Here is a 13,224-nt window from a genome sequence, read left to right as displayed (position 1 = left end):
GACTTCCAGTCGGTATCCAAGTGATGCTTGCCACCTTTCCGGGTGTCACCTGGGCTGCTGGGGCTGTCTGTACCCTACATAAACACCCCCATGCATACACACTCATTGCTCCCTCCCAGTCTGGAGCTGCTGAGAGGAACAGGGTACAGAGTGTGAGCAGGGATGGTAGGTTTCCTGTGGTTGCAAAAGGAACATCAGGACTTTCCCTGCGGTGCCCCGAGCTGTGGGAGAAGTGGGGGAGGAGGAGGCAGGGCCAACCTCGAAGGAACCTCTGCTCTCTTCCCTCCCCTTTTTAGTGCTCACAGCTCTCAAAAAGGCTGGTACAGTTTGTTACGCTGGGACCGGAATGTACCGTGTGTTTCATATGGCCTCTGTCCAGTCCTACACTGGCCGCTTTATATTTATACTTCCTTCTTTAGCTGTGGCATCCTGCTGTCAGTTACCCCTGCTCTCATCTCCCCATCTTCCACTTGGGCTTCCCAACTCCCCATGGATCAAGAAATGAGTCTCCTGCTTCCCACTCCCAGTCTTTAGGTTCTAACCTCTTGCTGGGGGTGGGAGGGTGGGATGCAGAGAGACCCTGGAGAAGTTAGACTCCAGAAGGGTGAAGCCCCCAGTCCTTTCTCTCTCCCATCACCCAGCCTTGAAACTGCCTCTAAAGCTATGGAGTCTCCACACCAGGTCTGGAGTTTCTCTGGACCCTTGAGGCTGATCCCTCTCCCCTTGCCGGCCTTGTTTCCCAAGCATTTTAGCAATATTCCCGAGCCCAGCTAGACAAGTGACAGCACTATGTAAATTGCCTCCAAAAGCTCGGCAGACCTGGTGATCACAGATCCTTCCTTGTCAGTCACAGAGAACAGAGGCAGAGGTGGGGTCCTCGCGGCAGGGAGGGGGGATCTACCCATCCTCTCACCCCCAGGAGTCACACATTCCTAATGGAATTGACACTTGATGATTTCTCAATGATTTTCTGAGTTGTGACCAGTTTAATCTCCTCAAAGTGGCTTAAATATTAAGAGATCAATACGTTTATGATCTGGCCTTCCTCCCCCAGGAGCATGGGGTATTATTATTCACATTGATGGCTAATCTTGATTGCTTATATGGAGAACTATCTCTGCACACCAACCCCCAATAGCATTTGGAACCCAAAGACTATGGTGCAGGAGACTCACTACTAGAGCCAAGGTTGAGGTTCAGGTCTTTATTTACAGGATCTCATTTGCTCCTCACAACAATTCTGGGGTGTGAGTGCTATTGTTAGCCGTCTTTGACAGTTAAGGAAACTGAGGCTCAGAAAAATGACAGAGCTCAGCTGAGATTCACACTCAGGTCTGTCTGACATCAAAGCCAGCACCTTTTTTTTTTCTGAGACAAGGTCTCACCCTGTTGCCCAAGCTGGAGTACAGTGGGGAGATCGTGGCTCACTGCTGCCTCAACCTCGGGCTCAAGCAATCCTCCCACCTCAGCCTCCTGAGTAAACGTCCCGAGTAGCTGGGATTACAGGTGTGAACCATCACACCTGGCCAAAGCCAGCACTTCAAAATAGTCTCCGAGATTGCTCAGATTATGTACCTAAAATGCAAATTCTCCATTTCTCAAGCCTCAGAATCTTACTCCCTTCTCCCTTCAAATGAAGAACTCTGCCTCCTTGGAGCTCCTACATGCCTTGAGGTGTGATCTGACAGCTAGAAAATTGTTTTTAGCCCATTTGACAGGCTGAAATCTGGATACTAGCAAGGCCCCAGAGGACAGTCTCAGCAGTGGAGTTGGACAGTCAGGCCTGCTGGCTGTGGGCTCCGTGTGTCTCTTGGCTGGCTGGCATGCCTGCTGCCCCTCACCCTTCACCCAGGAATAAACTTCCTGGTTGTATTGATTTGGCTCTGGGATCCAAAAACCAGGGGCTGAGCCTGGGTTCCAGGGCTCTGAAGTCAGGTCTATCTGCAGCACCCAGTGACAGTGGCACGGCCTCTCTTAGGACCCGTTCACAGCAGGCCTTTGGGAGAAAGCACCACTGTTATGTCAATCCCTGGCACTTATATCAGGCTGTGTACATTTAATGTACCTGCCTTAACTCAGTATGATCTTAATATGCCTCTAAAGTAAGAATCAAACCTGCTTTCCTGCTGGGAAAACTGAGGCAAGAGCAGCTAAGTTGCTTGCCTGAGGGCAAGAAACTAGGTTTGTAGTTGCTGTCTGGGGTGCTTTGTTTCCTATCACAGGGCCTCTCCTGAGCTAGGAGAGGAAAAGTTTTCCAAGATGTCCTGATGATGTGTGGGCTTTCACTCAGCCCTATCACCCAAGGAAGGGACCACAGCACCACACTGCCCGTGCCAACCTTATCTGCCTACCCCCAGGGGATGAAGCAGGGAGGGACCCCAGATGTAATGTATTTAGTTGGTCTGTCCTGGTCTCTGGCAATCTGTGCTCTTTGGCTCTCATGGGCACATTTTGTCTTTCTGACCTTCTTCCTTCTCGGAGTTCATTCTTCTTTGTTTATCTTTCCTTCTGGATTTCTCTCTCCTTGTTCACTGACAGTCCTGTTTACCTCCATCTATCGGTGTTTACTTTTTATTTTTGCTTTTTGTAGTTCCAGTCTTCTGGGAATTTTCCCAAGATCCCTTCTGCCTTCTTCCCTCTGACACCATCTTGTTTCCCAGGAAGCATCTTCCATTTGTTCCTGCCCCCACGCCCTATGCCTCACCTTGTCCCAAGCTTCTGCCAGTGTCAGATTGCTCAGCCTTGTTAATCCAGTGGGCACTTATGGAGCACCTACTGTGTGTCCCAGGAATTGAGTTAATGCCCTGGGAACCAAAGTCCTACACCTGTGCCTGAGCATTTATTTATTTATTTTTATTTTATTTATTTATTTTTTGAGACACAGTCTCGTTCTGTCGCCCAGGCTGGAGTGCAGTGGTGTGATCTCAGCTCACTGCAACCTCCGCCTCCTGGATTCAAGCAATTCTCCTGCCTCAGCCTCCCAAGTAGCTGGGATTACAGGCCCCCGCCACCACGCCCGGCTAATTTTTTGTATTTTTAGTAGAGACAGTGTTTCACTGTGTTGGCCAGGATGGTCTCAATCTCCTGATCTCGTGATCCACCCGCCTTGGCCTCCCAAATTGCTGGGATTACAGGCGTGAGCCACCGCGCCCGGCCATGCCTGAGCATTGATTAAGCACCTACTGTGTGTGTGTGTGCCAAGTATTGTGCTACAAACTGGGGACACAAAACCTGGTCGCTGCCCTCCTATGGGCTACTTGGGAAGTCTGAGTCCCTGGTTTACTTGGGAAAATGCACAAAAACAGATCATTATAATGTCTTGGGAAGTTGGGGACTGGGTGTGGCCAGAGCAGAAGGTTCAGGGACAGAGGAATTGGCCAGGCAGAGCAAGGGTGCAGGACGTTCCAGGTAGAAGGAACAGTGTGTATAAAAGCACACAGGCGTGAAGCAGCCCGGTGTTCTCTGGTGGGCACTGGGAGTTGTTTGGTCTGGCTGGACATGGAGTGCAGGTTGGAGAGCCCGGGGAGATGAGGCCAGAGGCAGGCAAGCCCAGATGGTGCAGAACCTCGTGTTCCAGCAAGAGTTGACCTTTATCCTGGAGCAGCCGGAAGCCCAGGCAGCCTCATGGTTCCCTGCAGCCCAGGAGCTTCAGGGCTGAGCCTGGGCCAGAGCCAGGCCCAAAGCACTCTCCTCCGATCCCCCATTAGCCCACATTCACAGCCCTCAGCAAGGCCTGTGAGAGTTAGTCACTTAAATATAATGCTATTTCCAAAGCTCATTCATTCATTCATAAATGTTTAGCAAGCTCTGATGTTTGCCAGGTGCTGCTCTGAGCACCGTGAATGGGTCATTAAACCCCACAGAGGTTCCAGCTTTCAAGAAACTTATATCCTTGGCAATTGGGAAGGGGACAGGCCATAAAAAAACAAACAGAACAAATAAGTAAGAAAATTTCAGATGACGATATGTGCAAAGAAGAAAATGAAATAGGGATGCGATGGAGTGTGATGGGGGTCTGCTGAGTACTCAGGGAAGGCTGCTCTGAGGAAGGTTATGTTTGAGCTGAAACCTGGATGACAAGAATAAACCAGTCATGTGAACATCTGGAGGCTGAGGGTTTCAGGCACAGGAAACAGCACAACACATGCAAAGTCCTCAAGGCAAGAAAGAGCTTTGTGTTTTCCAGGTTTAGAAAAAAGGCTGGGTTCAAATCCACTACTCTCCAGTAATCCTCTGCAAGGATTATTACACCCATTTTGTAGAGATGGAAACTGAGGCTTGGTCAGGAAGGTTAGTTTCTTGGTCAAAATCACAACTGGGAGTACACATTTTGGCTGTAAAGCCACTATTGTCGGCTGGGCACCGTGGCTCATGCCTGTAATCCCAGCACTTTGGGAGGCCGAGGCGGGCAGATCACCTGAGGTCAGGAGTTCAAGACCAGCCTGACCAACATGGAGAAACCCCGTCTCTACTAAAAATACAAAATTAGCTGGGCGTGGTAGCGCATGGCTGTGGTCCCAGCTGCTCAGGAGGCTGAGGCAGGAGAATCATTTGAACCCGGGAGGCAGAGGTTGTGGTGAGCCGAAAGCATGCCATTGCACTCCGGCCTGGGCAATAAGAGGGAAACTCCGTCTAAAAAAAAAAAGCCACTATTTTGGGGTGTGTGTGTATGTGTATTTTTTAAATAAAAAAATCAAGTTCAGCAACCATGTGTCCTAAATTATCTAGAATGGTCAAATTTCTAAAATTCTTTTTTTTTTTTTTTTTTTGGAGACAGAGTCTCACTCTGTGGCTGTGAGTGCAGTGGCACGATCCCAGTTCACTGCAACCTCCACCTCTCGAGTTCAAGCAATTTTCCTGCCTCAGCCTCCCAAGTAGCTGAGATTACAGGCACCTGCCGCCATGCCTGGCTAATTTTTGTATTTTTAGTAGAGATGGGGTTTCACCATGTTGGCCAGCCTGGTCTCAAACTCCTGACCTCAGGTGATCCACCCACCTCAACCTCCCAAAATGCTGGGATTACAGGCGTGAGCCACCGTGTCCGGCCCTAAAATTCTTATTGTCTTCTGGACAGTCATCTTGGACATGCTCTGTGTTCCATATCATGACTTCAAGCCTTGCCTTTTTCATGTACTACCAGTGGGATCCTAGACTAACACTTCACCACTTTAAGCCTCAGTTTCCTAATTTGTAAATAGGGAGGAATTGTAATCATTCCAATATCACAGGCTTGCTGGGAGGATTAAATGAGATCATCCACATCAGGGTCAGCACAGTGCCCAGAATGGGGTACCTGTGAAATTATGGTGATTCTTCTTTATTGTTACCTTGGAAAATGGAGGCCAATTGCAGGATGATCGTGGCTCCAAGGAGCTGGGGACCCAAGACATGCACAGAGAAAGAGAGACCAACAATGTGAGGCCTCTGATGCATGAGACAGGCAGGGGAGTGGTAGGAGGAGAGAGCAAGAGTGAGCAGCCAGGAGGGCCTCTTCCCTTCCCTTTACTCAGCCTCTCACTCCTCTGCTAGGATCCTGCATTGACACATCTTGTACTTCCTGTTTCCAGGGAAATTCCTCGCTGCCGGACTGCACCCACCCTTGAGGACCTCACAATCTCTTTGGGCAGAGCGGAAGCCAGACAGAGACAGGGACTACGAAGCGACAGTCCCCAGCCCTGTGTGTGCAAGGAGCCCCCGAGGGGCAGGCAGCCACGCTGCAGAAGGCTAGACTCTCCGACCCCCAGGGAGCCTGGCGTGGGCTGCAGGGACAGAACGCTTCTCAGAGGAGGTAGGGACCCCATGGAGTACGTGACGCCTGGCCCTCCAGCTGCATGCTCCAGTTATCAGGACAGAGACCCCTCCCCACCCATTCCCAGGCTTCCCTGGCTTCCTGCTCTGCTGCTGGGAGGCCCTGTCACCACACATGCGCGTGCACGCACTAACATACACACACCCCTCTCAGGCACCCCCGGAAGACCAGCTGCAGCTGGGGGTGGGGGTGCACAGAGCACAGCCAGAGTTCTCAGATCCCTAGCCTGCTCTCCCACCCCGCCCTAGCCCCCAACTGCCGAGCTGCTTCTAGTTTTAAAGCAAAACATGACTCTGTCCTTCCTGCTGCTCAGTGGCAGCAACACTGCCTGGGGTTATTTTTAGCAGGGATGCAGGGAAGGCACAGTTCTCCTTGACTTTAACTAGGGACAACCCCCACCCCCCAGCCAAGACTCACTGGAGGAGGCCGGGTACGGAAACCCCCCTCCCTCCCAGAAAGGGGAAATGGTGTGTTTTCTGTTCCTTCAATTCACTAGAATGGGAGTTGCAGTCAAGCTTGGGGTTGAATTGATGGGAAATTCTAGGTTCCAAAGCCTGTGGGCTCTGCCCCATCCTTGGTCTCTGTGTTTCCATGAATCCGGGAAGCAAGAGGCACATGGTGTCTGGAGTCGAGGTGCCCTGTCTGTGGGTTTTGGTGTCCCTGGGAAACTGCTTGGTTATAGCCAGGCTCATGTGGACTACACAGGGGCACCAGGCATTGTGGGTGGTGTTTCACAAGCGCTGGCTAAATAATTCATTAAACTGAGCATGTCCGTTCCGTGTATTTTTCTGTATGTGTATCTTTTAGATGCTAGCAGTACTTTATGAGGTATAATGTACATACAGTCCACATACAGTAAAATGCACAGATCTTAAGTGTACAGCCTGATGAATTTTAACAAATATATCTGCCCATGTAACCATCACCTAGATCAAGATTTCAGACATTTTCACCACCTCCAAATTCCTTTGTGCCCCCTTCCAGTCAGTCTCTACCGCAGAGGCAACTGATTCTGATTTCTATCTATCACCATAGATCATGTGTGTGTTTTACAAAGTTAAAAGAAATACAGCTGCTGTCATAGAAGAGGGAAATGAGCAATAAAGTTCTTAACATGAAAGGGAGGCCTCAAAAAAGGGGTTACTGGAACTGGAAAAAATGAAGGTATCATTGGCCTGGGAAACAGGTTTCAGACCCAGCCCAACCCCTCAGGGTTGGGACCAGAGGGCTTGGAAACTTCTTGGAGCAGAGAGGCTGTGAGTTGGGAAGGGGCAAGGGGAGGGCCAGCTGTGGCTCAGGCCCAGCTGCCTCCTGTTCTGCTAGAGGTCCCTGCCCCTCCTCCAGGCCCTCCCCACTGCACAGTTTCAGCAAGGCCAAGGCTGCAAGGAAAGGTTCTCTCAGGGGCATCTACCCAGAGGCAGAGTTTAGGGCCCCTGTGTAGTTAGATTATTTGTTTTTCTTGCCTTCCTCTTCAAGGCCTGGAACTCCTATATCCTTTGTCCTGCCTGGGGAGGGGAGAGGCTGAGGCTGTCAAAGTAGAGTGCTAAGGAAGAGTCACGATGCTTTTCATTCTTTCCTTCCTTTCTTCATTCAAAAACAGTTATTTGAGCACCTATGTTGTGCTGTAGATTCTGCTAGGTGCTGGGGATAGGAGGATAACTAAGCCACATTTTAGCTTGCTATGGAGTCTGAATTGGGATTCCCAGGTGAGGCCAGGCCTTATACCTCCTTTGTATTGGAGATGAGAGGCCCAAAGAGGGGAAGTGACTTATTCAGAATCACACAGTTAGCTGCTGGCAGAGGAAGGCAAAGAACAAGGATCCCTGATTCAGCCCTAGATGGGGATAAGAAAGCAAAGGAGACCAAACCAACAGCCGACTCCCCGGTGTTCCCTCCTGCAAGCTTTTTAGGGTAACAAAAATCACTGACCTGGAGTAAGAGGACCTCATTTCTACTGCTAGGTCTTAGAAACACTTCCTCTCTCTGGGCCTCAGCTTTCTTCCATGAACATGCGGGAGGCAGCTTGTGGAGGACCTCTGGCTCTCGTGAGCACACCCTGCATTTTCCCGCCTCTGTGCCTTTGCTCGAGTTGTTTCTGCCGCCTGGAATGCCCCCTTTCCCCTCCCACTTCCTTCCTCTGACATTCTCCTAATCATTTATGGCCTAATTCAAATGCCGCCTCCAGAGGTCCCCCAGTCCTTGGACATCTGGGTAATGGTGTCATCCAGGTCTCCACTACTAGAACAGACAGAGCCGCCTCCATTTTGCAACCCTCCCATCCTAGGCCACAGCCTTCCAGGGAGGTGGGGTCTGTTTTGTCAGCCACTGTTGGAGGAATTGAAGGGACTTATTCCTCCCGCCCTACACTTTCACATGCCCCTTTTCAATGTTCAGAGACTGATGTCTTCCTTCTGCTGGGCCTCCAAGACATTGTGCTTTCTGCTGGCCATGCCAGCCCAGGCTGGAGCATCAAACCTGGGCACTTCTGGCAAAGGTGGCTGCCCTTGGGAGGTGACCCCAGGAAGGATGAGATGGCGGGGCCTCAGCCAGAAGCACAGCTGCCCCACCTCAGTCATCCAGTCCTCATTCACAAACACCCAGGCAGAAATCCTCCTTCCACCACAAACACATCTCCTGTTCCCACAACCATATCCAGACCCACTCCTACCTGCCTGCCCACAACAGCAAGTTTGCAAAAATATCCCCCACTGCTCCCACAGCTCCCCTGCCCCTCCCGTGGGTGGGCATTGCCACAGGTGCACATTCATTGCACATACACACAGGGCGCACACAGACATGCACATGGGCATGTAATGGGCAACACAGATGTGGACACATGCGTGCATACACACAGACGCATACATGGGCATGTAGCCCCACAAACACACGTGCACATGGAGCACACACTCACACATACATGAACACGTGGGCACACAGGCACACGTGTGCACACACATGGGCGCACAGGCACACACACTCACACGCTTTCTCATGATAGGAGGCTCCTCTCCACCCTCAGCTCTCAGGCAAGCCCAGCTCACATGCCTTGAGCTGAGGATGCTGTAGGGGAAATGTGGGCTCAGTTGTTGGTTCCCAGCTGCCTCTGGCTTTGTATCCAACTGGAGTCTTTTCTATTAATTTTTCCTACTGATGGCCCTGTGGAAATGAGAAAAAGCTCAAGAGCTGTGGGTTTACTCTGGGACAGCACCTTGTTTGGGTGCCTAGCAGGAATGGGGATGAGGGGGGCGGGGTAAGGATTCCATCACTTCTAGGAACAAAGGTCTCCAAGGAGCTGAGGTTTGGTGAGACCAGTAAACACGAGGCTGGTCTTTGCTCTCACTGCCACACTCCTCCCTCCAGCCCATCTATTCTTCCCATTGCTGCAGATGCCCCAGGCCCATGCTCTCCCCTGTGGGGAGGTGGGAAGTCTTGGAAGAGGGCTCAATCCCAAGGTTGATGTGGCAGCTTTGGGACTGGCAGCAGGGTCCCAGGCAGTCTAGCCCTCTTCAACAGAAGGGTGGCTTCTCTCAGACTCCTCCAGGGCAGCACAGCAGAAATCCAGAGACCAGCCAAGTAGGGGGTAATGTTTGCGACCCAATTACCAGATCTCGAGAGTTGGGTAGGGAGGAAGCTTGGATTCCATTAAATCCAATTCAGCTGCAGTCACTGAGTACAGAGCATGTGCCTGGGATGGGTTGGGGCAGGTAGGAAGGGTGAGGGGTGGCACAGAAATCATAAGACACGGTAACTGTCTTCTAAGAGTGTGTGTGTCTTGGTGTGAGAGACTGGGGAACGTCACATAGGCAGAACTCCTGAGAATGGATCTCAAACACAACGTGCTGCACGCTGAGGCCATCACCTCTGCCCACCCCTCCCAGAGCATACAGACACTGCCACCTGCCTGATCTTCCTGTTGTCTTCCCTATTTTGTTTTTATTTTAGAGTCAGGGTTTCTGTTGCCCAGACTGGAGTGCAGTGGCACAATCATAGCTCACTGCAACCTTGGACTCCTGGGCTCAAGTGATTCTCCCACCTTGGCCTCTTGAGTACCTAGGACTATGGGTGTGTGCCACCATACTCGGCTAATTTTTAGAAATGTTTTTAGAAATGAGGTCTCCCTACAGGGCCCAGGCTGGGCTCGAACTCCTGGCCTCAAGCAATCCTCCTACCTCAGCGTCTTGAGTTGCTGGGATTACAGATGCAAGCCATTGCCCCCACCTGTCTCCCCTATCTTGGTAACTAATGTCACATGGCAGCCCAGGGCAGAAACTTTCGGGCCACCCTAGATTCTGCCCTCCCCTACCTCATCCAATCAGTCCTCATATCCCATGGGTTATTCTTGCCCTATCCTTTCCATCCAATCCCTCCTTAAGGCCTCACCACCACTGCCTTGGCGTTTCTCACCACTTCCCTCCCAGGGCTTCTAATGGCACAGAGGCTGGGAGGATCCCATCTTTAGGTTTATACCATCCTCCTCTCTCCATCCTCCACATGGATGCCAGAATGATCTGCCACAAACACACGGCTCATCTGTAACTTAGAGCCCTTCACAGGCTCCCCGTTACCATCAGATTGGAAACCCAAATGCCTGGCATGGCACAGCCAGCCAGCCATGCACAGCATGCAACTCGCAGCCTGCCCCCAGCTGCACGTTAAGTTCCAGCCTCATAGAATTCCTCCTGGTTCCCCCAGCTTCCTGTACTGGTGTACGCCTCTGAGCCTTCGTACGAGCCGTTCCTGCTGCCTGGATGCCCTTTCCTCCTTGACCTAGCAAGGACCTCCAAATCTTTCTAGACTGAGGGGGGCCCTCTTTGTCTCTATTGGAACACATTTTATAATAGTGCTGGCAATAATGGCACTGTTCTGATTACTTTGCACATACATATATATATAAACAAGCTTATGTATATAAGCTTGTTTAAGCCTCATAACAACCTTGATAGGTACTATCATTATCATCGCCATCTTCTAGTTGGGAAAAATGATACACAGAGAGATGAAGTAACTAATTGACCTAAGCTGACATGCCTAGTAAGTAGTGGAGTGGGATTTACTCACAGCCAGTTTGGCTGAAGATGCTGTGCACTTAACCACTGCACTCACTCACTGTTAGAAGTGTTTGCCAACTCATAGCTTTGAGCAACTGGCATAAATTAATGTCTGATCAATTAATGAATAAATGAATGAACTCATTAAAATTTAATGGAATGCCAGGCGCAGTGGCTCACATCTGTAATCCCAGCACTTTGGGAGGCCAAGGCGGGTGGATCACCTGAGGCCAGGAGTTCAAGACCAGCCTGGCCAACATGGTGAAAACCTGTCTCTACTAAAAATACAAAAATTACGCAGGCGTGGTGGCATGCACCTATAGACTTGGGAGGCTAAGGCAGGAGAATCGCTTGAACCAGGAGGTGGAGGTTGCAGTGAGCCGACATCACGTGACTACACTCCAGCCTTTTCTTTCCAAATTAAAAAAATTAATAAATAAATTTAATGGAATGAAGAAGTAGGGCTCACCTTCATTTATGTAAGACATCTGCCATGCTAAAGCTATTTTATTTTTATAGAACACAGAATTTTTTTTTTTTTTTTGAGACAGAGTTTCACTCTTGTTGCCTAGGCTGGAGTGCAATGGCACTATAGCTCACTGCAACCTCTGTCTCCCAGGTTCAAGCGATTCTCATGCCTCAGCCTCCCAAGTAGCTGGGATTACAGGCTCTCACCACCATGCTCAGCTAATTTTTGTATTTTTAGTAGAGATGGGGTTTTGTCATGTTGGCCAGGCTGGTCTCAAACTCCTGACCTCAGGTGCCCACCTTGGCCTCCCAAAGTGCTGTGATTACAGGCGTGAGCCACCACACCCAGCAGAACACAGAGTATTTTGAAGAAAATACATTTTGAGAGTAAAATCCTATACATCTTGTTTTTCTTTTTTTTTTTTTTTGAGGCAGTGTTTCGCTCTTGTCACCCAGGCTGAAGTGCAATGTCTCCATCTTGGCTCACTGCAACCACTGCCTCCCGGGTTCAAGCAATTCTCCTGCCTCAGCCTCCTGAGTAGCTGGGATTACAGGCGCGTGCCACCACGCCCGGCTAATTTTTGTATTTTTAGTAGAGACAGGGTTTCACCATGTTGGCCAGGCTAGTCTCGATCCCCTGACCTCAGGTGATCTGCTCACCTCGATCTCCCAAAGTGCTGGGATTAGAAAAGCGTTAGCCACCGTGCCTGGCCTTTTTTTTTTTTTTTTTCTTTTTCTGCGTCTCACTTTGTTGCCCAGGTGGGAGGGTAGTGGCATGATCACAGTTCACTGCGGCCTTGACCTTTTGGGCTCAAGTAATCCTCCCGCCTCAGCCTCCTGAATCATTGGAATTACAGGCATGAGCCAACTTGCCCAGCCCATCTTGCCATCTTGCTTTTTAAATAGAATTTATGTGAATCTCCAAGCCTAAGATTTTTCTTTCTTTTTTTGAGATGGAGTCTTGCTCTGTCATCCAGGCGGGAGTGCAGTGGCGCGACCTCGGCTCACTGCAACTTCCGCCTCCCGGCTTCAAGTGATTCTCCTGCCTCAGCCTCTTGAGTAGCTGGGATTCAGGATTACCCTGAAACCCTGTCTCTACTAAAAATACAAAAATTACCTGGGCATGGTGGCAGGCACCTATAATCCCAGCTACTCAGGAGGTTGAGGCAGGAGAATTGCTTGAACCCAGGAAGAAGGCACCATCATGTCCAGCTAATTTTTGTATTTTTAGTAGAGACAGGGTTTCACCATGTTGGCCAGGCTGGTCTTGAACTCCTGACCTCAGGTGATCCACCCACCTCAGCCTCCCAAAATGCTGGGATTACAGGTGTGAGCCACTGTGCCTGGCCGCCTAAAATTTTTCAAGTCAGTGAATAGAGATGTCCTCATAACCCCCTAAGGACCTGCTTAACCATGGGTGGGTGTCAGCTCCTTACTAAGCAAGCCCTGTAGTTTTATGCCCCCAGAGAGACAGACCCACTGAGAAGTGACCCCAGGCCTCAGTTGAAAGAGCCTCACGACTCAGTGGATGGGCTGGGGACAGAATTGTTCCAATCAGGGATGTCTGTGAGGGATTTCTGGAAGAGGTGAGATTTGGGCTGAGTCTTGACAGATTTTGACATTCAGAGGGAAGGCAGAAGGGCAGGAAGTCAAGAAAATATTTGGACCCCAAGGCTTAGTAGTTGGACAGGTGGGGCAGGAAGGCAGGGGAGAGAGGATGTGAGGGTGTGAGTCCAGAGAGGCAGGTCACAGCCCTTCTGAGTGGCGGCACAGTTTTGGACAAGTGGCTGCTTTTTACATTCAATGCTACCCTTTATGTAAATTGAGCATTTAAGTCTGGGAAAAAGCTCACATGAGAATCCCCAGGGCAGGAGCGTTTGCTGATCCTTGGGCCCCCAC

General features: G+C 50.3%; 1 long non-coding RNA gene across 1 annotated transcript in view; it reads left to right on the top strand.

Moving 5' to 3' along the window:
- Nucleotides 1-5,514: 5,514 nt before the first annotated feature.
- The window catches only part of LOC129060220 (uncharacterized), a 28,642-nt gene continuing 20,932 nt past the window's right edge, over nucleotides 5,515-13,224 (top strand). The window contains exon 1 of the long non-coding RNA XR_010140486.1: nucleotides 5,515-5,788. This is a non-coding gene — a long non-coding RNA (uncharacterized LOC129060220). The remainder of the gene's footprint in view (nucleotides 5,789-13,224) is intronic.

This window comes from Pongo abelii, chromosome 5 (genome assembly GCF_028885655.2).
Source record: "Pongo abelii isolate AG06213 chromosome 5, NHGRI_mPonAbe1-v2.0_pri, whole genome shotgun sequence".
Lineage (NCBI taxonomy): Eukaryota > Metazoa > Chordata > Mammalia > Primates > Hominidae > Pongo > Pongo abelii.
Note: the sequence above shows the minus strand (reverse complement) of the source record. Positions and strands in the feature narration are given on the sequence as shown.